The 23,546-nt window shown below is 51.4% G+C and overlaps 1 protein-coding gene across 1 annotated transcript in view; it reads right to left on the bottom strand.

Moving 5' to 3' along the window:
* The window catches only part of ELFN2 (extracellular leucine rich repeat and fibronectin type III domain containing 2), a 55,543-nt gene that overhangs the window by 4,274 nt on the left and 27,723 nt on the right, over nucleotides 1-23,546 (bottom strand). The window contains exon 2 of the mRNA XM_032779172.2: nucleotides 12,845-12,893. The gene's annotated coding sequence lies outside the window, so the exon portion shown is untranslated. The remainder of the gene's footprint in view (nucleotides 1-12,844; nucleotides 12,894-23,546) is intronic.

Genomic DNA, 23,546 nt, shown 5'->3' with positions numbered 1-23,546 from the left:
CATCAATTGGGGGCTTTGAAATACGGACATAGACAGCTAGGGTTGTTAGTTTGTTGGGGACAGGGAGGAGTAGAAAGAGAGCATTGTGGGTGGGGGGAGGCGGTATTGCCTGCTATACTGATAAGCCTTGGCAAAGGGATCCCTTGCAACATAATCTTGTATCAGTGATAGCCAGAAGGGTACTTGGGTTTCGTTATGTAATGGAATCACAGCCTGGTTGTGGGGGGTAGGGGGGGAAGGTGGGATGGAACAGAGGGAGGGACACGGCTGTGTTATGATCTGCTTAAAACTCCAGAGCATAAAGAAAACACAGCCAAGCCAACCCAGCCCCAAGGAGTTTCAGCTGCGGGCGTAGAGAACGGAAATCACACCATACACAAATGTGTGCACGCCGACAATAAATAAATAAGAATCTCAAATAAATGGGGTGTTTTTTCCTTGATGCAAAATGATAAATAATTAATTGTTTGTATAACCACTCTCGTTCCGAAAATACTTCCCTTATCTCAGTGCAGGCAAGAGTTGGGGACAACACAGCCTTCGTGAGCAGGGCTCAGAGAGGGGTGTCTGGAACCGGGGGGAGGGGATTGTGAGCACCGGAGACCTATGCCAGAACAGAGGGGTGTGTTGGCACAGGGCAGATGGGGGCTGTCAGGCAGAGCCCTCCAGCAACAGCTGGCTCCAGTACTTGGCATGGGACAGGTATACAGAGCTGCATCCATGTGAGGTGGGCAGCACGTGCTGTATTAATTTTATCTATTTGTGCTCTCATGGTGCCTACTGCCGGGAAGGGAGACCAAACTATTTCCTGCCCAGGCTGGTTAAAGAATCCAACCAGCTTCATCAGGATGAGGGGAAAGAATCATTAGCTGCTTTACCCCAGCGTGGGAGAGCACCCCCTGCTGGTAACAGGGAAACATTGCTATCCCATCGTCACCCCCCTCCTCAGACTCAGAGACTCATCCTGACCTGGAGAATAGCACCCCCTACTGACACCAAGCCAACATCCTCTCTGCTCCATCTTGGAGTCCCCTCTTCCCAGGGTCTGCCAACACACCCCACTTGTGTGAGAGATCCCCTGCTGGTGCCAAGGAGCTATCTGCTGTCTCCCTTCTCTGGCCAGATCTACACTTCTCCATTCCATGCAGGAGCACCCCCTGCTGACACATCCCCATTCTCACACTGACCCCCTCTCCCACTATGCTGTCAGTGCATCCCCAGCCTTAGCTGAGTGCCCTCTACTGAGGGCTAAGGAGACATTCCCATTCTCCAACTGGGGCACAGGTGGGGGGAGCTGTAAGAATTAAGAGAAAAAAATGCATCTTAATTATTTAAGATTAAGGATTCTCTCTTCATTCTTCTTTTTTTTCCCCCAGAGATAGTCACTAAAGATATTGCTAAACCCTTTGCTGCTAAACCCCAACCAATTTCCAACGCAGAGACCCGAAGGGCATAAATAGAATGAAGAAAAGGCCGGGTGGGGTGGGGGTGAGCAGGGAAGAAAAGCAAACCCTTGAAGAAGGAGGTTTACGTCTGTGGAGAGATCTGAGCTGTTCTAGGGCTGCAGAATTACCAGGGCAGCTGGATTAAGGGATCAGAGATGGTGTCAGAGAGAGAGACACTTGCATATTGAATAACCCAGAAAGGAAAGCCAAGAGCCAAAGGGGAGGGCAGGGGGAGGATGGAGTGGGGGAAGGGCAAAGGACGAGTGAGATCCAACCAACAAGATGGAGGAAAAGACCCGTTCCCCACCGCTGACTGGCTGAGGCCTCCACACTTGTACCACCTGTGACCATCACGTAACGGCCCCTGGCTGAAGCACAGGTTTGCTGTGGCCAGGGACTGTGTTGTAGCAAGTGGTGCTGGTTTCCAAGGTCTGGCTCCTCCTATCTTCAAGTCTTAATGTAACGATAAATAATACCCTGATTCAGCATCCCCCGGTGGGTCGAGGGAAGGAGGCTCAGCTGACCCCAGCCAGGTCACTGTTGATTTGCTCCTGTTGCTTCCTAGTTCTCTTCCCCCGCTCCCACTGGAGCTGGCTTGCTCTTGCCCTTTTCTAGGGTATCTCCCTACCTAGGTCCGGCTGAGCGGTTTTTGCTGTCCCACACCCCTAGGCTGTTCTCTTTGGCCCTTCCTCTCCCTCTGGGTTCCCTGCTCGCAGGTGCCCTTTCGCCAGCCAGCCAGCTCCACAAACACAAGGGAACAAGATAAGCAGATAAACAAACATTGTTTCCAGAGAGAGCCCTGAGAGCAATACTCCCAACACACCCTCAAGTGGATTGTGGGAGCAGCCCCTTGCGGGGAGGGGAAGAACCTCTCACACACAAGTTCCTCCACCGTTGCTACTGTTTGGCTTGGCAACCTCCTCTCAGCTAGTTGTCCCCCAATGCCAACCTTCACCCCTCTTCACCATGGACACAGTCCTCAGACTCTGTTTAGCGCTGACATGCTGCTACTGCCTTCAGCCCATTTCATTATGTTGGCTGGAACTGCCGGCAAAGCAGGAACTGCTACAAGCTCCCAGGCTCGAGTCACCGGGCCAGCTCTGGGGTGCGGAGCTACCCAAGCACTGATGCAGGATGGCACCTTCACAGCTAAAGGGGAGGCAGCTGTCAGGACAGGTCCAAGGTTCCTCTCTCGCAGAGGGAGGCCTGGCTCACCAATGTGACTTGTGCAGAGGAGCCCCTTCCCGTGCAAGTCAGATCTGGCTGGTGCAGGGGACAGGGGATGAGGAGGAGGTTTGCCTGTAAGGGCTGGTGGGCACCATGGCACACTAGTCCCCTGTGGCTGTAGCTGTTGCTCCCCCTGTGCTTGGCCTATACGCATGCTGAATCCCTATGCAGTCCCCCTCCCATGCAAAGGGACAGCAGCTTCGCATTTCCAAGGGTAAAGGGCACAGGGTAGGAGAGGTTTCCCCAACCCCAGCTCTCCCATCTCTGTGCCTTGGCTCCTGGCTCACCCATACGCAGAGTTCCTAGCCAATAAACTGGCCGATCCTCATATTCCTGCAGCAAGTTTCGCCAAACTCCTATCTCCCCCTGGAGTGACCCCCTGCATTGTCCTCCAGGTGAGCATCCCACGATGCCTCTTCTTCCTCTGTCATCACAGCCAAGGCATCCACCACTCAGAGGAGGAGAGGCGGACCATGCTGTCCTGCAGCCAAGCCCTGCTATAAATCAGCCAGCAGATCAGTCCAACAATCCCAGGAAACAGCAGTGTCCTCAGTATTGGCCAGGAAGGTGCTGACACCACACTTGGCAACGATCCTCCCTCTTGTTTCTCCAAAGCCCCAAATAGGGAGAAATTGATATGCATGGTGGGTGGGCAGGGGGGGGTTGGAGGAAGCAGCTGCAGACTAGGGTGGTGGGAAGGGGTGTGCTAGGGAAATGCAGGTAAGAAGGGCAGGCCTATGGGGCTGGTGTGGAGGGAACCTCAGGAAAAGATGACACACCTCCCAGAGCAGGGGGTTGCGGCCCCCAGACAATTTCCTTTGTGACAAAGTGGGAATTTTTGGTAATATTTTTATGAAGCCTGTGTGCCTCAGTTTCCCCTATACTTCGCATTGTTACCCCGTGGGGAGTGGAGGGAAAGGATTACGTTTGCTCTCAGGGCAGCTAACAGACATGGGTGTGTATGTGTTGCTGAGCTGGCTGAGCAGACATAATGATTCTGAAAAAGGACTGACCTAGGCTGACCCATATCACCGGAAAACCCGAGAAGACACTGGAAAGCCCAAACACTGGGCTGCTGACACCTAGCAACCAACCACCCAGAGGAAGATTTCCCCGCCTCTCAGCAGGGAAGCTGAGCAGCTTGAGAACAAAGGCTGGAAAGGCGGGAGATGTAAGTTATGGAGGAAGCTGGGGGCTCTCTCACCTGGGAACTGACTAAGGAAGTCAGAGAGAGACCCAGAGCTTGAAAACGGAGCTCATTACAGCTTGGCTGGTGAATTGCTCGGGGCTGACCAGAGAGGACTTTGTTTTACCTTCAGTGCACTGTGCTAACCTAAGCACTTCCTATGCTGCATTCCAGCTGACTAATAAACCCCACTGTTTTGACAACGCTGCGTGAACGTCACTGCAAATGCTGGCTGTGGTGCATGAGTCTCTGACAAGTGCACAAGTCTCCACCAGGAGTCTGTCAGTCGGACTCACTGAGCAGAGCTCACAGGGTGAAGCAGGGGTGCTGAAGACCCTGTGAGCTCTGACACTGCGTGGGCTGCCCTGAAGGAAGAGTGAGACCCTTGGGGGGTATGGCACATCTAAGGGGTTCCTCTACCAGACTGTTCAAAAGCTGGGGGCGTAGCACTGATCCCGTGGATCCGTGAAAGGGGATCAGAGGACTGGGGGGTTACTGAGCCAGGGTGGTATGGAGGAATTGGGGTGAGTGTCAGTGAGCCTTGGGGGATTGGAGGGGTCAGTGAGTCTGAGGGGAACAGATGTGTGCGTGGGGCTCAGTGAGCCAGGGCAATATGAAGGGACCCGGGGGGGAGGAGGGAGAGTCAGTGTCTCAGGGGTATTGGGGTTTTTAGAGGTCAGTGAATTGAGGGCATCAGAGGCAGTGAGTCAGGGCAGTGCCAAGGGTTTGGGGGGTCAGTGAGTCAGGAATATCAGGTTTTAGAGTTCAGTGAGATGGGGGGATCGGGGGGCAGTGAGTCAGGGTGATGCTGGGGGATTGGGTGGTCATGGAGTCAGCAGTATTGGGGGTTTTAGAGGTCACTGAGATGGGGGGACCGGGGGGCTGTGAGTCAGGGTGGTGCTGAGGGATGGGGGGTCAGGGAGTCAGCAGTATTCGGGGGTTTGGAGGTCAGTGAGTTGGGGGGATCGGGGCAGTGAGATGGGGCAGTGCTGGGGGATTGAGCTGCCAGTCAAGGTGGTATCAGGAGGAACCAGGGAATGGGGTGGGTTCAGTGTGCTGGAAGGTTCAGGGGTCAAAGCCCGGGCTCCGTGTGTCAATGAAAGCACAAGTCACTAAGGGAAATCCTGGGAGTTGGGGCCTGTGTTACTAACATGCCGTTCGCATCCCCTCCCAGCGAGGCCCAGGGCATTAGGAAGCCGGCGTTTATTCTACCATCACATAAACAGCGCTAAGAGCCTCCACATTAGAAATTTATGCTTTAAAAACCCACTGAACACTCCTGGCTCCCTCCGGGACTGGAAATCCAGAGACAGGCCGAGCCGCCTCCCTCCCTGCCTCTCCTCGCCCTGTCCAAATGGTTGCTCACCTCCACATACCTGCCTGCCTATCTCTCCTGCGCATGGGGCCTGCTCTTTTTTCAGCTCCCCCACTTATTTCCCTCCCCTCTCTTTTGCTCTCCCCTAATCCCTGTGCAGACTCTCCCCTGTATGAACCTGGCACTTATGCCCCACAATATTGCTCAGAGAAGGGGAGATTTATTCAGCTTTTGCCCCATGGCTTGTTATTTGAGTTCCAACCACCCTGAGTCAGTGACATGTGCCGACTAACCCCCGCCAGGGCTCTGCTTTCTGGTGGCTTCAGACCACCCCCTGCCCTTCTGTGCTGGCACAGATACAGCTGGTTCCATATACGGCTGGTTCAAATGATAGCTGTCTCCCGCCCCAGGGGCACTGCAGGTTGCAGAAAGGCTCCCACTGTCATAGCCCCAACTCACATGCTTCTAGCCCTGGCTGGCACTGACAGGGCACTGCTATGAGGAAGCTCACAGTGCTAGAGTCCCCACTGGTACTGGCTGGGGACTAAGCTGAGGAGGCTCCCACTGTCTGAGTGCCAGAACTCAGTGATGAAGGGCTTCCCCAAGAGGCACACGTTGCAGAGGGCCCAGCTGGCACCGACAGGGTCCAGCTGCATGGAAGTTGGAATATTGGCTGTGCACTGCTGGGCAGAAGGCAGCTCACAGGGCTAGAGCCCCTGCTAGAGCTGAATGGGTAAGTTCCCACTACCTGCATCCCAGCCAAAAGGGCACTGCTATGCAGAAGCTTCCATTGCAAAGGTCTGGGAGCACAAAGATAGGCTACTGCAGCACAGATGCTCAAGTCACTGGTCCTGGAAGGGACACACTGGGTCAGGAATCTCGCAGTGCAGGAGTATGGGCTGGTTCTAACAGGGTACAGCTGAGAGGCAGCCTCATGGTGTTGGACTCCTAGCTGGTATTGGCAGAGCACTGTGACAAAGGAAGTCTCATCACCTGAATCCCAGCAGGCACCACTGTGAGGAAGTTCACACTATGGGAGTCCTGCATGGCACCACCGTGGGAAAACTAACTCCCCTGAAGCTCTGGTTGATACTGAAGGAACACTGCTGTAAGGAAGTTCACAGAGCCTGCACCCTGGCTGGCACTGACAGGGCATCGCTGTAAGGAAGCTTACGGAGCCTGCACTCTGGCTGGCACTGACAGGGCACCGCTGTAAGGAAGCTCATGGAGCTGGCACTCTGGCTGGCATTGATGGGGCACTGCTGTGAGGAAGCTTACAGTGCCTGCACCCCAGCTGGCACTGACGCAGCACCGCTGTGAGGAAGCTCACGGTGCCTGCACCCCGGCTGGCGCTGACGGGCACTTCTGTGAGGGAGTTGGCATGGCTGAAGGGCAGAGCTTGGCACTGCTCCAAGGAAGCTTTCAGCACAAGTCCTCCCCAGTGCTAATATGGAAGGGGCTAAGCTTAGCTGACAACCCAGAGCCACTCTCTTCTCCACACACCTAGCCTGAGGCAAAAGAACACATATCCATTGAACCTAACATCTTCAAGGAAGAGGTAAAACCACACAGCAAGGAAAGCAACGATGTAAATAAGCCCTTTGCAGCGATTACATCCCTCAACTGTAGGACAAGAGGAAAGGGAAAGCTCCAGAGAGATAGTTAGAGCAGCTCAGGAGGGCAAGAGCACCACACAGATGAGTGGGCTTTCAACGAGGAAATCTCATTTAGGAGTCCTGAGTGCTGGAGAAATTGTCTTCCATGCGGGAGCCACTTCCCTGGCAGGCCAGAGAGAGCACCCTTTGTTTTCCCAAGTGACCCAGTCACTTTTTATAATCATAGCACTATTAAAAGTTATGGGGAATTTGCATTAACCCAAGTCCACCTGGAGAACCCACAGCAGCTTCCAGCAGGGAGGGGGAAGGTGAGCAAAAGAAGGCGAGGGACAGGGAAACAAGAGATCACAGGTTCTGTAAACAGTTATTAGCGATAGAGCTCTCTGCATCGCTCAGCCTGACAAGGGGAGGGAGGGCTTCAATGTCTCTCCTCCACTGCTTTCCCTGGACTGCACAGGAGGAGGAAATGTGGAAAAGAAAGCAGAGAGTGCTGGCTTCAAAAAGAGTCACTGTAGGGAACAGTGCAGGAGCACTGGTTGTGAGGGGGTTGCTGGAAGGAATGAGGCGGGAGCGCTGGCTGTGGGGGAGTCACTGTGGGGAACAGGGCAGGAGCGCTGGCTCTGGGGGCGGGGGTCACTGTAGGGAATGGGTCGGGAGGACTGGCTGTGCAGGGGAGCCACTGTGGGGAACAGGACGGGAGCACTGGCTGTGCAGGCATTGCTGGAAGGAGGCGGGAGCGCTGGGAGTGGGGAGAGTCGCTGTAGGGAAATGGGCGGGGGGACTGGCTGTGGGGGTTGCTGTGAGAAATGGGATGAGAGCGCTGTGGAGGATTGCTGGAGGGAACGAGGTGGGAGCGCTGATTGTCAGGGGGGTTGCTGTGAGGAACGAGACGGGAGCGCTGGCTGTGGGGGAGGTCGCTGGAGGAAATGGAGCGGGAGTGCTGGCTGTGGGCGGATCGCTGTAGGGAATGGAGTGGGAGTGCTGATGGTGTGGGGAGTTGCTGGAGGGAACAAGGCGGGAGTGCTGGATGTGCAGAATTCACTCGAGGAAATGGGGCAGGAGCGCTGGCTTTGACGGGGTCGCTGTGTGGAACGGGATGAGAACGATGGCTGTGCGGACAGGTCGCTGTAGGGAACGGGGCAGGTGTGCTGGCTGTGGGCGAGTCGCTGTAGGGAATGGGGTGGGAGCGCTGGCTGTGTGGGCGGGTTGCTGTACGGAACGGGGCAGGAGTGCTGGCTGTGGGCGAGTCGCTGTAGGGAATGGGGTGGGAGCACTGGCTGTGTGGGCGGGTCGCTGCAGGGAATGGGGCAGGAGTGCTGGCTGTGGGCGAGTCGCTGTAGGGAATGGGGTGGGAGCGCTGGCTGTATGGGCGGGTCGCTGTACGGAACGGGGCAGGAGTGCTGGCTGTGGGCGGGTCGCTGTAGGGAACAGGATGGGAGCGCTAGCTGTGTGGGCGGGTCGCTGTAGGGAACGGGGCAGGAGCGCTGGCTGTGGGGGAGTCACTGGAGGGAATGGGGCAGGAGCGCTGGCTTTGGTGGGGTCACTGTGCAGAATGGGATGGGAGCGCTGGCTGTGGGGGAGTTGCTGGAGGGAAGGGGGTGGGAGCGCTGGCTGTGGGTGGAACAGGGCAGGAGTGCTCGCTGAGATGGGGGGGCCACTTTAGGGAATGTATGAGGAGCGCTGGCTGCAGGTGTGGGGAGGGGGAGTTGCAGCAGGGAATGACCAGGGAGCCCTGGCTGTGGTAGGGTGGCTCCATGTTGGAGAAGGCCTATCTGCAATCCGACATCCCCTGAAAACAATTCCTTCTGCAGCACAGCTCTTGTCTGTGGGATACAAATATGTGAATCTTGCCCAGGTTCCTCCACTGTTTCCCCCTCAATAGCCCACTTCATGCTCCGAGGTCTAGCAAATCCCTGACCTAGATACTCTCACTCCTCTCTCATGTTCCTTCTTTGCTGTTCCCTGTGAGAGGCCAACCTCCAGAAGACCTACTCTCTTCTAGAGCACCATGCAAACTGCATAGCCCATCCATCTTGAACTCAGGCACAGCCCCCCACGGAAAGAGGCATTACTCCCAAACTTGGTACAACTCTGCACATGTCCTGCTCATTATGGCTGCTAGATACATACATTTTGCTCTGCCCCCAAAATCAGAGTGAATCCATGATCTCTGGCTCCAAAGCACAGACCTCTGATTCATCAGGAACAGTGCCAAGCACCTACACTCTGTGGCTCTGCCACAGAAGGGGTCATGTGCTCACTTGGCCAGTGGGTTACACTTATGGCTCCACCTTTGCTTTGAACTCACCCTCTTCCAAGCAAAGGGATGCAGACCTCCTCTCTGCATCCTCAACACCTGGGCAGCAGCAGCAGCTAGGCACTGTTTGGGAGGACTCTCCCACATCCACCAGAGAGCTAACACCTGACATGCATTTTGACACAGCCTTGCCTCTCTCCCTCCCCACCTCCACTTGCTTTAGAGCCTGGGTTTTTTCTTCCATTGCAAAAACACGATGACTGTTATAATTAACAGATTATCTCAGTGCGACAGCTGCAGTCCTTTGAAAATTAGGTTGAATAACAGGATCCCGGCGTATGGTAATTTCTTTTAGTCTCCAGAATATTTCTATTTCTCTCTCTCTTTCCCTCTCTCACTCTCCCTGCTCATCGGAGTTATTTCTTTGGGTTTAGGTGGGTTTTCTGGGTGCTTTCTCCCTCTGCCAGCTTCTTTCAATCTTCTTTTTTCTTCTACTATCGTCCTTCCAGAGGAGACTGGGGTTGCAAACAGGAATGTAAACATGGCAGAAACAGAAGCACAAGTGGCAGCCAGATACAGGCAGCCCACTCATCTATTAGAGCGATCGGCACATAGGAAAGCCCAGGAAAGGAAGCTAATGGAATTGTATTTGCACCATATATACAGACACAATAGCTTTGGCAACTTAGTTCTACTGTACCCTAGGTACATCACACTGCTTCAGTGATCAGTCTGTATCTACCCCACCCCAGCTGTGCCACCCACCCACTGAATCAACAGTGCACTGAGTCACCCTATCCCTCTTAGAGTGGGTACTTCCACCAAAAAATCCTAGGGCTCCTCTCACCAAGCGAATGGCTCTCCCGCTTAACACCTGCTTCAGCCATTATCCACCTACAGCTGTTTCTCTATGAACTACATCAACTCACTCTATAATTGCCTTGAACCCATTCAAAATCCTCCACCTAGCTACACCATTCACTAAAACCACATGTAGGACTGACTCAACATTTATCACTGAACGGAACGACGGCTCTTTCCTCTTCAAAAATGAGCTACTGCTCGGGGTTACACTTCCCTGCCTTGTTCAGTACAGCCCCAACACACTCACTCATATAACTGCTGCTCCATACAGCCCAAACTCACTCACCGCTCCATCTGAACTCAATACAGCCCCAACGCATTCACTCATATAACTGCGGCTCCATATAGCCCAAACTCACTCACCCCTCCATCTGAACTCTCTTGCTGCAATTTAAGGCCATTGCTTCTTGTCCTATCCTCAGAGATAAAGGAGAACAATTTTTCTCCCTTCTCCCTGTAACAACATTTCATGTACTTGAAAACTGTTACGTCCTCCCTCAGTCTTCTCTTCTCCAGATTAAACAAACTCAGTGTTTTCAATCTTCCCTCATAGACCATGTTTTCTAGACCTTTAATCATTTTTGTTGCTCTTCTCCAAACTTTCTCCAGTTTGTCCACATCTTTCCTGAAATGTGGCACCCAGAACTGGGCATAATACTCCAGTTGAGGCCTAACCAGCGTGGAGTAGAGCAGAAGAATTACTTCTTGTGTCTTGCTTACAATACTCTTGCTAATACACCCCAGAATGATATTTGCTTTTCTTTGTAACTGTGTCACACTGTTGAATTATATTTAGCTTGGGATGCACGATGACCCCCAGATCCCTTTCCACAGTGCTCCTTCCTATGCAGTCATTTTCTCACTTTGTATGTGTGCAACTGATTGTTCCTTCCTAAGTGCAGTACTTTGCATCTGTCCTTACTGAATTTCATCCTATTTCAGACCATTTCTCCAGTTTGTCCAGATCATTTTGAAGATCAATCCTATCCTCCAACACACATGCAACCCCTCCCAGCTTGGTATCATCTGCACATTTTGTAAGTGTGATCTCTATGCCATTATCTAAATAACTGATGAAGTTATTGAACAGAACCGGACCCAGGACCAACCCCTGTGGGACCCCACTTGATATGCCCTTCTAGCTTGACTGTGAACCACTGATAACTACTCTCTGGGAACAGTTTTTCAACCAGTTATGCTTCCACCTTATAGTAGGTTAAATTTCCCTAGTTTGTTTATGAGACGGTCATGCGAGACAGTATCGAAAGCCTTACTAAAGTTAAGATATACCACATCTACCACTTCCTCCCTATCCACAAGGCTTGTAACCCTATCAAAGAAAGCTATTAGGTTGGTTTGACATGATATGCCCTTGAAAAATCTATGTTGACTGTAACTTAAGCACCTTATTATCTTCTAGGTGCCTGCAAATTGATTGCTTCATTATTTGCTCCATTGTTAAGCTGACTGGTCTGTAATTCCCCAAGTTGTCCTTATTCCTCTTTTTATAAGTGGGCACTATATTTGCCCTTTTCCAGTCTTCTGGAATGTCTCCCATCTTCCATGACTCTTTAAAGATAATCACTAATGGCTCAGATATCTCCTTAGTCAGCTCCTTGAGTATTCTAGGACGCATTTCACCAGGCCCTGGTGATTACAAGGCATCTAATTGTCTAAGTAATTTTTAACTTGTACTTTCCCTATTTAACCCTCTGATCTTACCTCATTTTCACTTGCATTGACTATTGTAGATGTCCACTCACTACTAACTTCTGCTATTTCCACATTTTGTTATTGTTTTCCCCCGTCACTGAGTAACAGGCCTACCTTGTCTTTGGTCTTCCTCTTGTTTCCCACGTATTTGTAGAATGTTTTCTTGTTACCCTTAAGTCTCTAGCTAGTTTTGTCTCGTTTTGTGCCTTGGTTTTTCTAATTTTGTCCCTCCATACTTGGGTTATTTGTTTACATTCATAAAGGATTGTTATGCCCATGTTACAGATGGGGAGCTGAAGCCCAAAGAAAGTAAGTGACTCACCTAAAGTTCCACAGGATGTTTGTGGTGGAGCAGGGAATTTAACCTAAATCCCCTCAGTCACAGTCCATCTTTCCTCTCCACAAAGCCCTCATAAAAGGCCCATATCCATTCCCTACTATGCCCCTTGCTCATCATCCAGTTCTCATTCCCGCTTCCTCTGCTTATACTTTCGGGCCTTGAATCAGCAAACCACTGAAGCACATGCCCAACTTTAAGCACATGCATAGTCCCATTCCAGGGCCCATATTATTCTGTCTAAGCATCCGTACTGATCCTACCCACATCTCCCAAACACAACAGATTCTTCCTGCCTGGGTGCTCTCTCTTGCCTTTGAGTGATCCACCCACCAACATCTTATTTCTCTCTCTTCTCCTCTTCCCTTTGCTTCTAAAAATATAGTCTCCCATTTACTGCTGACTGGACACCCCAGCCTGTCATTTCACCCTTCTTCCCCTTTCCCTTCTGGTGTTCCAAAAACACCTGATGCTCCCTTAAAGAGGGAAGTTAGGTCAGGGCACTGCTGTCCATGGTGCTGAAACAGAGCACTGGCGACAAGGACTCCATGGTGTGAAAGAGCAAGACTGTGGCCAAAACTATGAATTGCCATTAAATACATCTCCCTGCTCCATTTCCCCGCCATTTCCACAATCAACTCAGCTCGGTTTTCCAGGTCAAAATGAGAGTCTACTTCCCTCCGCCGAGCCACCAGCATGGGCCTGAGGTCTGAAATTTATAATTCATATTGACAATAAGGCTGGGGTGATCCTGCTGGCTTGGATAGAGGCAGGACAGCAAGAGCGGCTTTTGCAGGGCTCACTAAAGTGTTTGGTTTTAACAGTAAGCAAAGCAGGAAGCACTCAGGAGGCAGAGACACCTAAGAGATGGAGCAAGTACTCACAGTATCCCGGTCTCAGCAAGGAGCTGGAATCCCCTCATTATCTCCAGTTCTGTGGAAACAGAGAAATGGAAAGAGGGGTTACAGCATGAGGGATGGAGACGGCTGTTTGGAAGCGAATCCATGGGATAGTCCAGCTATCTACCCATATATTTATCTCTGTCTCTATGCTCTGTTACATCAAATACCAATTTGAGTCGTTGGTAAACAAGTCAGGTTGTTCAGCTGTCCCATTAATTTGCTCCTTGCCTCACTAGTCTACCTGTAGTAGGGGAAAATGTATGTTTAGAAATTGGCAGTGTTTTGTATAGAATTCCCAGGCTGAAGGTGCACTGACTGCTAGAGAGAGAGAGAGAGATTAGATACTACAACATCCATGCCTAGATATTATGATGATGGGCACATTAGAAATTAGAAAGAAAAGAAAAGAATCCAAATTAATTTAGGAGTGATATACTGAAAACAATCTTTTCAACAACAAAAAAAGGGAAAGAATTAAATACGCATTGACAGAAAACTGGGAAAGAATATTTTTTATGAGCTTGTTAACATTTGTGAAGTAAAGTAACCCAAAATTTATGCCATTAATTTGCATGTATTACCCCATGCTGCCAGTTTATAGTCTCTGTGAAACCTTTAAAAAGTTGTGTTTTTCCCCCTTTGCTTGTATTAATTAATGCCTGTGAAATAGGTTCTTGTTTTTTTGGTTTTTTTTTTTTTTTTTACACAGCTGCTGTTGTACACTGCTAAACTAAATCATCAAATGATCGCTATGCCTTTTTCCTTAGGCCACTTCTGTTGCCTCCCCATTCACTTGGGAGTGAGGTGACCCAGGGTCCACTAAACCACATTGTAAACTAAGTGTACTCAGAAGCAGGAGACTTGTGCCAATCATCTTTCCAGTTGGCACCAATTGTCACGCAGAGATGGAGGGGGGTTTCACTGGGGATGGTCTCTGACAGATGAAGAGTTAACAGCTCCAAACCACTCCTGCTATCACATTGCCATGCTGAGGCACACTGTATTTACACATTAGCAGTCACTAGGGAGCCTTGAAATCGGATTCCCGGGGGAAATCCAGCCAAAGACTCACTGAGACTCCTAATGAAACGACTGACGGCCACAGCTGGGAAAAGTAACCAGTGTTTGGACTACAGCATATTCTCATGCTGGTGATAGAGGAAGGATCATCCCCTGGGTGTTAAGGGGCTCCAGATCTGAAGGAAGCATTCAATAAATTCAGTTCAGGTTCTTCCCCTCCTCCCACGGGCTACCCCCAGAGTCCATTCCAGGGACCACAGTAGCCCAGTTCAGGTTCTTCCCCGCCTAGGTGAATCCTGGTATTCCCATTGCAGGCAGGCATATATTATTCCCAGGCAGCTAGCAAAGTTGGAGAGACCCTTTTTTGCCTGACTGCAGCACAGAGTGTATCTGACAGATCCTCTTTGAGCTCAGCAGGTATCCCAGCATGTGATTTTCTGTGCTCAGCTGGAGGGGAATCTTAGTCCTGGCCTAATTACATCCTGACTTTCCCTGCATGTCTCTAAGACCCCATCCTTACCGACTCTATGATGACTTTTGTTAAGACTGGTTTTGACACAGGTTGGTTCCCAATGGTGCTGGCCAGCCAAACCTTCTTAGAAACCAACTCAGCTAGGACCACGATTCCACTGATGTTCAACATTGATCCTTATGGGCACGGCTCCTTCTCGTGCAGCAAAGGCAGGGAACAGCGGTGAAACCGTTAATCACTTCAACGGTGAAGATGCTCCCCCCCCCCCACCCCCACAACCTAATTCTCTGCCTTCAATCAACTGAAGGCTCTGGCAGGCACTTTACTGGTATCCAGAAGAGTCTCTGTTGAACTGGAGCAGGAGGGTGAGGTGTGAACCAGATTTCTGTTCTGACATTATTACATTGTGGCATGGGGGTGTTAAGCACTGGGGAGGATACTTTCATTTACTCCCTGGCTTTCTGTTGTCTTGGCAACATGAACAACGAATCCGAACCAGGAATCCAGCTGCAATGTGGTGGTAATGGGGTGGGGGCTGGGTTCCCACCGGCTTATTTGTTTGGAGGGGAGCACGGCAAAGTGGTGAAGAGCACCGAGGTGACAAAGGGAGCGGGGATGGACTCCTACACAGACACACACACAGGCCCCCCACACACCAACAACACAAACACAGACACACAGCCTCTACACTGAGAAAAGCAACCACACACCCGCCAGCGTGCAGACAGAGACACAAACAGACACACAACAGGCACAAACTCGCAGGCATATACACATGAACACACAAATACACCCTTGACTTTTTATTCTCGCCATTAACTTGCATCCCCTGCCCTCCTGGACTACCGTAGCTCGTTTCACGCACTTAGACACAGAGTGTCTCAGGCTTCAAACTCAGGGCTCTGAAGCACAAGGAATACCAGAGGGCCATCCCCGCTAGCTTAGCCAGCAGAGGGATTTCCCATCCCTAACCTGTGCAAAAAGGCGGCTGTGGTTTGCCTGCAGCCTATTCACTCTCCCAGGAGATGCCAAGCAGTTCGTGGCACATGCCTGCTCAGCCCCTCCCCCTCAGCTAGGCAGCTGGCATCACCACGCTCCCATTTACACCTTTCAGCAGCTGAAACTAGGGCTCTGGCTTGGACTAGTGACAGGCTGTCCCCTAAGGTGTTCCACATCTGAGAGTCAAAGCCAACTGTCCCGGCCAGCAGCTGCCTCCCCTATTACAGCCCTCAGCTGCATCCCCTGACTCCATCCCAGCCCTGCTGGACCACTGAGGGCCGCATAATCACAGCAATTTCCCTTCACTTCTCCAGGCTGGCCTGTCACAGACATAGCCTTCTGACCACTGGGAATGGAACGGGCGACTCTCGGGAGCCCAGCTACACACCGCCAAAGGAGGACACTGTAGACCAACATTAAGTGCTGCTTTGTTTCTTGGTCCCCTGGCGCCACAGTTCTCTCAGCCTAGGTCACGCTGGGTGAAAGAGTTTGGTCTCCCGCGGGATAGGCAAAAGCAGTAATCCTCCGAGCACCCTTCCCAGCCAGCTCTGGGGGAGCAAGCGGAGCAGTGAATTGAATCCCCATCCTGCATTCCCATGCAGCCTTTGGGCTGCTCCCACTTACACTTCCTTTCCCATGGCCCCCTCTGAGCCCTGGGAGCAGAGGACAGCCGTGGTACAGTGCCAGTTGGGCATGCCTCCTCCCTGCCCTCAACAGACCCCTACGCTGGGAGCTGGAGGCAGGGCTAGCCCAGACCCCGATGCCAAATCTGCTCCAGCCAGAGGGGAGACTGGCTCTACTCACTTCCAGGCTGCCAGAGTGATATTAAGGGGCCTTCATGTGATGGGGAAATCAGCCCCCACCCCCCCAGAGGGGGACTCTGCCAGAGGCAGGATTGGGATTCCCATGTGACAGAGAAGGAGGCAAGGCCTGAGCGAAGCTGGAGACTGAATTCCCCTCAGGCCAGCAGAGCAAGGGTCTGGGGGTGAGGGGGGTCAGGCCTTAGGGGAGCACTGCATGGGGAGGGCCGGAAAGTAGAGAGGGAATGCCCCACTCATGCCAGTGGAGGGCAAGAGGCCTTTGCATGGTAGAGCCAGGGTTTGTTGCGGCTGGCATAGCATTGTGTATGTGTGTGTGTCAGGGGGCGCTGCCTCCTGTCCACCCCACACCCACAGGGCTTTTGACTCCCAATTAGGCTCCTGGCTGCCTCCCACTCTGTGACTCCAAACTCTCCATCTGCTCAATTAAAAAAAAAAAAAAAAAACAGGAAAGGAGAAAAACAAACACTTAATTTCTAATCTCATCAGTCCTCTCGCTAATTAGCACCCTCTGAGCTCAGGCACAGGCTTCCTGAGACACCATGGGGCTGGTAATGACCCCCAACCTGCGCACACATATGTAGGGAGAGGAGGGAGGGGGAAGGGCGTTTCCAATCCCTCCAAACAGCATCCGGTCAGGAGCGGGGAGGCCTTGTTTGCTGTTGGTTTGAATCTACTTTTATGCGCTCTCTTTCCCTCCATCCCTCCCTGTGCCCCCCAGTAAACCGAGAAAATGGGATTCTGGGGCAACGCCCCCTCTTGGCAGGATCCCTGGGGTGGGGGGAGTGGGGAGGATGGGTTTAGGAGAGGGGAGGGGACTGGAGTGGATTTCTGGCACTGATCCCACCCTGAAACACACGCTAATCTGTGCCGTCCGCAATCACATCAGTGGTAATGAAGGGCTCTGTTCAGGACAGGTGGGACACTAATTAGGGGGCTTCCAAGGCAGCATTCTGCGGTGTGCTCTCTAAAGGGGGGCAGGGGGAAGGAGACAAGAGTGGGTGTTCTCTGCTCAAGGGAGGAGTTTTGGCTGCTATGGCTGCGGCTGCTGGGAAGGCTGTTCCTCTCTCCCTGTTCCCCCATCTCCCATGGCAACTCTAACATGGTAGCAAGCAAGTTGCAGGCATCTGATGTGTGCAGCCCCCAGCCAGCCGCGTAGGGTGACCAGATGTCCCGATTTTATAGGGACAGTCCCGATTTTGGGGTCTTTTTCTTATATAGGCTCCTACTACCCCCTACCCCCATCCCGATTTTTCACACTTGCTGTCTGGTCACCCTACAGCCCAGTAGGGTTTGGTACCAGGCATATGATGCCAGGGGATAAGTTACAGAAGATAGGTCCCCACTGCTCTTGGAGAGATGGGAAGACAGAGGAGAGAGAGGGAAGGAGACAGAGAATGAAAAGGAGGAGAGAGAGCATGAAGGAGTGAGGACAGAGAGAAAGATGGAAGATGAGACAGACCACAAGAGAGGAAAACAGAGACAAGAGGAGATAACCAGAGAGACAAAGAGAAGAGGCAGAGACAATGCTCTACTCATGTCAACTAGAGCTGGTCCCACTAAGCTTGGTTTCGAAACCAGCCCTGTATTTTGGAGAGTAAATAACCACCTGACTCTGCTTTCCTCATTCTCCAGAGTGTTTGGGCAAAGTGCTCTTAGCCTCTGAGTCGTCTGCAAACTCCGCGTTCTGACTCTTCACTGGCAGGGCTGTGTGATTAGTTGGTTGCCTATATCACATCGCGTTATTTCTGCTCACCGATTGGATGGCTGACACATTTTCAACAGGATGATAGCAAGTAACGGATCGAGCGCTTGCCGCACAATCATCTGTGCAACTTCAGAGACTCGCAGGCATTTTCACAGACATCTGGCACTCACCCAAATACTGATGACTAATGAGTTCCACAACCACACAAATCAGAGCAAGCCCAGCTCGTGGGCACATCAGTCTGTCTATCTAGGCACCCATCTGGCTCTCGTCACCAGAGCATCTGAGCACTACACAGCATCCCGGGAGGAGGAGAAGCATTAGGACTCCAGTTTTACAGACAGAGAAGTGAGATATGGGGTGGATTGAGTGACTCATCCAAGACCACACAGGGAGTTTGTGGCTGAATTGCAAATTGTACCCAGGACTCCTGATGACTGGTCCAGGGCCCCAGCCACTAGACCATCATTCCTAGCCTAGGAAACCTTCATGAAACAGCTCTGATGGTAAGTATCACAGTGCCATTAAACAGGCACAGAGCTAGAGACAGGAGAAGAACAGACAGAGAACGCTAGGGACAGAAGGAGATTCATGGAGAAGGAGAAAGAATGAGGGGGAGAGACAATGAGAGATGAGAGGAAAAAAGCGTAACTTTCCACTGTCCTCCACAGGCTTTGGATCAGGCCCAGACAGAGAGCAAGGGAAAGAAGAGGCGGAGAAGGAGAGAAAGAGAAGGGGAGATGAGCAAGAGAGAAACCGAAAGGGATGAGAACTGACGCAGAGAGACAGAGACAGAGACTGAGAGGTGCAGCTGGACTCGTGCTGAACAGCAACATGCAAGGTGCTGCTACCGAACGGGCCACAGGGTGGGACAGAAACCCCAACTGGCCTGGGCTAGCCTAGAGGCTTCCCACAAGCAGCTCTCGTTGACTCCAGTGGAGGTCACACTGTGTTCTGATGGGCCAGGACCTTGAATGTGGGTAAGCCAGCTCAGCTACCTCCTGCAGCCACCTTCTAGGGATGCCAGGCTTGACCCCCTCAGGGTGTCAGAGGGCATCACTGCATTAGAGCCAATGTAATTTACACCAGCAGAGGATATGGCCCATGCCACCAGGCTAGCCCCTTCCCAGACATGGCCACTCGCTGCTGCGGCCACCCCCAATTTCCTTTGTAACATTTGCAAATTCAAATCTCAGCTTTATTTAAAAAGCATGGTGTTTTCTTACAGCCAAATCTCCCAGCTAATGAGTCTGAGCTGGTGAGGAAGCCTCAGCGTGCTAGAAAAATGCCTACTTGCCCCACCTCCCTATCACTCAGCACTGCACCATTAGCAACCCCATTCTCTCCTTCTCGCACAATGCTTCATCCATGCCCTGGCTCCAGCAGCCCTACAAGGAGCGCCCGCCCTTTGGGGAGACCCCAGGATTAGCCAGTCTCTCCATGTCCTTTGCTTTCTCTCCCCCTCTACCTCTTTCTCTCTCTCCTTCCAGAGAGAGCACCCCAAAGCATCCACCTACGATGGGGCAGGACTGTATCATGGACAAGGCAGCCCTGCCTCCCACGAGATGCTTGGCATCCCAATGCTTCCCTCAGAGGACACTACCTACTGCTCCAGCAAACGGTATCCCTGTAGCAACAGCCCCAGAGTCACTGAGAGGCAGGGGGTCTAGGAGTCAGGATCTCTGGGTTCTATTCCCATTGGTGTTACCGTCTCGCTGTGTGACTTGGGCAAGTCCCTTTGCCTCTCTATGTCACCTCCCCTGCCCCACGGGGGTGTTGTGTTGCATGTCTGTTCAGTGTATTGGGACAGGTGAAGTTCCCTCTTTGCCATGAGTGGTAGTGTTACAGGAGATGGGCTCTCCCAGCACTGCCTCATGGAGACCCCAGGTGCTCTCAGAGGGAACATCGTGCTGAGCTAGGAGGGGACTACCCGGGGACAGGGCACCTCCACGCATCCCCGCAGGGGTGCAAAGCATCCTAACCTATTCCTCGCAGTACACACCGCACTGACCCAAGGGATAGCACCAGTGAGATAGAGCTCCTGCCACCACCCCAACAGGAAACACAGACACCCCACTGACCTGGGTGGGCCTACCAGTTAGCAGCACCCCATTCTCTGCTCCCTGGACTCTGCCTGGTTAGGAATCTCTCTCTTTCCCTGCCTCTGCCTAGTGAGGGGAGCTCTCTGCATCAGCAAATCCTCCTTGATCTCCCAGCCAGCTCTCCCAGACTGGAGAGGAGATAAAGATCTTTGAAGTGGGACTGAAGCTACTCCTCCACTTGAGAACCCCTCACTTAAGGAAAAGCCACCCAGCATTAACCTGCATCTCTGCACACACAGCATGTCATCAGACAGCGAGGAGTCAGGAGAGAAACGACAATGGAAGGGGAGGGAGAGAAACCAGCGCCACATTCTCCCTGCTTCTGCAACCAAGGCCAAAAACTCTTCGATGGAACCTTGAGCCTCTCAGTCACCCCCCTTCCCTGCCTCCTTCCATAAGCTATGTTACCCTTGTTCTCCTGACTGACAATGCTGTCATGGCTCTCCCAACACCCAGCTCCGGAAAGGAATGCAAGGCCCAAATCTCCAAGATCCCCCTAAAAACACGGCTGGGAAATGGGCAGGTGCTACTGTTTGCATCTGCCTGCCCATTTGGCAGGCGCATTTTCCAGGACGAGGTGAGAATGCAGGTCCCTGTGGGAGGGGACTGTGTGTGCACTTGTGTAGTGCATACAGCTGTGCAGCATGTATGTGCGTATTTTGGAGGCCACGGGCCCCCAGGAGTGCCTTCACGTGCATTGGAGATTGTAAGGGCACCTACCTACACTCTTGCTCTCAGAGCTAGTGCATCAGGGGGAATATTCATGTATGTGTGTGGGAGAGTGTATTAGCACATGTGTGAGCATGTGTCTGCCCCAGTTGGTGCAAGGCATGGAGGGTGTGTGAGCACTTGTGCACGAGTATGATTGCTTATTTTGGTGGGTGCCTGTGTGGGCCTGAGTGAGCCCATGTCCATATAGGCATGTCAGTGCAGAGACTAGTATGTGAGTACACACACAGAGGTGTGTCAATTCAGATCCATCAGAGTTTATCCGCATGACAAGCATCACCTGTGAGCTTGTGTGCTCGCACACAGCAGAAAATGTATTATCCTGCGAGTGTGCATAGGCACGTATGGATATCAATATGCCTGCAAATGTACACGTAGAACAATGTAAACCAGTGCCCAGCTGGGGATCGGGCACACATGTGGAAGAGTGTGCACGTGTGTGCGTATGTGAGTGTGTATGCATGAAACTGAGTGCAAACCCTGTGAACGACAGCATGCCTGTCTGCTGCGGAACCTTCCATCTAAACCAGCTGACAGCTGCTCCCCTGAGTTTCCTGGACACCAATAACATTTTCCCTTTCCTAATCTCCCTGATGTAAATCCATTCGCTGCGAGTGCCTAGAGACTTTTAATTCTATCGGCATTAAACTCACTAAAACCTCTATTACCAAAAGCTTTTAGGATTTTCCCCGGAATCTACAAGTCAGGTTTGTAAAATGACAAACTCTTCTTCTCTGGGGCATTTCAGAAATTAATTTGTACATTCTAAATGCCAGGATCACAATGGGACGATCGAGATATTCCTCTTCTGACTGTAAGCTCCAGCCACTGTGGTGTCCAGGTAGAAGCTGTTCCCAGGTGCTGTGCTGTATTCCTGCAGCTATGGCTCAGTGCTAGAGGTTCCCAGATGCACTAATATACAAGAGCAGACATGCTGTCACAGTAGCTTGGTATTGGAGGTTCCCAGACATGTAAAATAGTGCAAGTGATGCAGATATCTCTTAGTGCCAGGGGTTTCTTGCTGCTTTTATACAGAAGAGGGGATGCAACTGCATCATAGTGCTTGAAGTTCCCAACAAGGCAAAGATGATGCAGTCCTGTCACAATGCTGCAGATTCCCAGTACTGTAGTAGAGCAGAGATCATCCACTTATGTCTCAGTGCAGGAGGCTCCTGGACACTGCGATAAAGAGAAGAGGAGCAGGAGCCGGGACTTGCTGATGGAGGTTTCTAGGCACTGAAATATACCAAGGTGGCCAACTTTATCCCTTGGCCCCTGAACATGTTGGGTGCTGGAATACAGCAGAGGTGAAACCGCCTGGTCTCAATCTCAGAGGTTCCTGGGTGCTATAATATAGAGGTGATGCAGTCGTGTCTCAGCCCAGAGATTCAGGGTGCTATAATGGACATTTCTAAGCATTCCAAAGTTACCTCCAGTGGTATCGGCCCCTTCAACCTCTTGCAAAGGTGAGATATTGACGTTTAGGTCTGATCCCTTTACACTTCCAATGGAAGCAACTCTGAGTGAGTCATCAAAGAATCAGGGAGCTCCTACAGAGCAAGGTACTTCAGTGTATGGAATCCAAACGAGGGGTAAAGAGAGAGGAGTACAAGAGGCTCCCAGGAACTATTTCCCTTTGGCTAGAGGGCGCTGATCAGTTTTGCTGCCCTTTTCTGAACCTTTCTCAATTCCAATGTACCTTTTTTGAAATGGGGAGACCACATCTGCACACAGTATTCAAGATCTGGGTGTACCATGGATTTATATAGAGTCAGTATGATATTTTCTGTCTTATTATCTATCCCTTTCTTAATGATGCCCAATATTCTGTTAGCTATTTTGACTGCCACTGCACACTGAGTGGATGTTTTCAGAGAACTATCCACAATGACTTCAAGAGCTCTTCCTTGAGTGGCAATAGCCAATTTAGACGTCATCACTTTATGTGTGTAGTTGGAATTAATGTTTTCCAGTGTGCATTACTTTGCATTTATCACACTGAATTTCATCTGCCAGTTTGCTACCCAGTCACCTATGGGAGCAGTGAGTTAAGGTAAAACTGTTAAACTGGGGTACACTCTTCCCTTGGGAATGGAGAGCCTGGGATTTCTGGGGGTATCCAGTGATAAGGGGCTGGACACCACAGGAGGACACTTTGAAGGCTAGAGGCTGGGGAGCATTTATAGTCAACCTGCAGGTCAAAGGCAGGGCCCATATAGCCCAGAGGAGAGCACCTGAGTGGCTGCCAGACTGACTATGTTAGGAGCTAACACCCAGCTGGCACAGGCAAGACACTCTCAAGCTGGAAGCTCTGGCAAAAAGGTGGCTCACAGCCCTGCATGCCCCAAGAAGAGCAACAGTCTAAAGGTGCAATGTGTGAAAAAGTATTTCCTTTATCTGTTTTGAATTTGCCACCCTTCAGTTTCACTGCATGGCCCCTTGCTCTTGTGGGATGGGACAGGGAGAACAGAAGCTCCCAAGCTACCATCTCTAGACCAGCCACTGCTTTATAGAGTTTAATCATATCCCCCTTTATTGATCTCCCTTCTATAGGGGAACAATCTTAACCTTTCTTCCTATGAAAGAGCTTCCAGACCCTGGATCATCCTCTGAACTCCCTCTAATTCTACACGGTCCTTTGTGAGACGGGGTGACCAGCATTGCATATGTATTCCAGAGGAGGCTGCACCACTGACTTATATAAAGCATAATGTTTTCTGTATTATTCACTATTCCATTCCGTATGCTGCCTAACTTCCTGTTTGATTTTTTGAACACATCTGCATATTGAGTGGAGGTTTTCCTTTAACTGTCTACAATGAAGCCACGGTCCCTT

This window comes from Chelonoidis abingdonii, chromosome 1 (genome assembly GCF_003597395.2).
Source record: "Chelonoidis abingdonii isolate Lonesome George chromosome 1, CheloAbing_2.0, whole genome shotgun sequence".
NCBI lineage: Eukaryota > Metazoa > Chordata > Testudines > Testudinidae > Chelonoidis > Chelonoidis abingdonii.
Note: the sequence above shows the minus strand (reverse complement) of the source record. Positions and strands in the feature narration are given on the sequence as shown.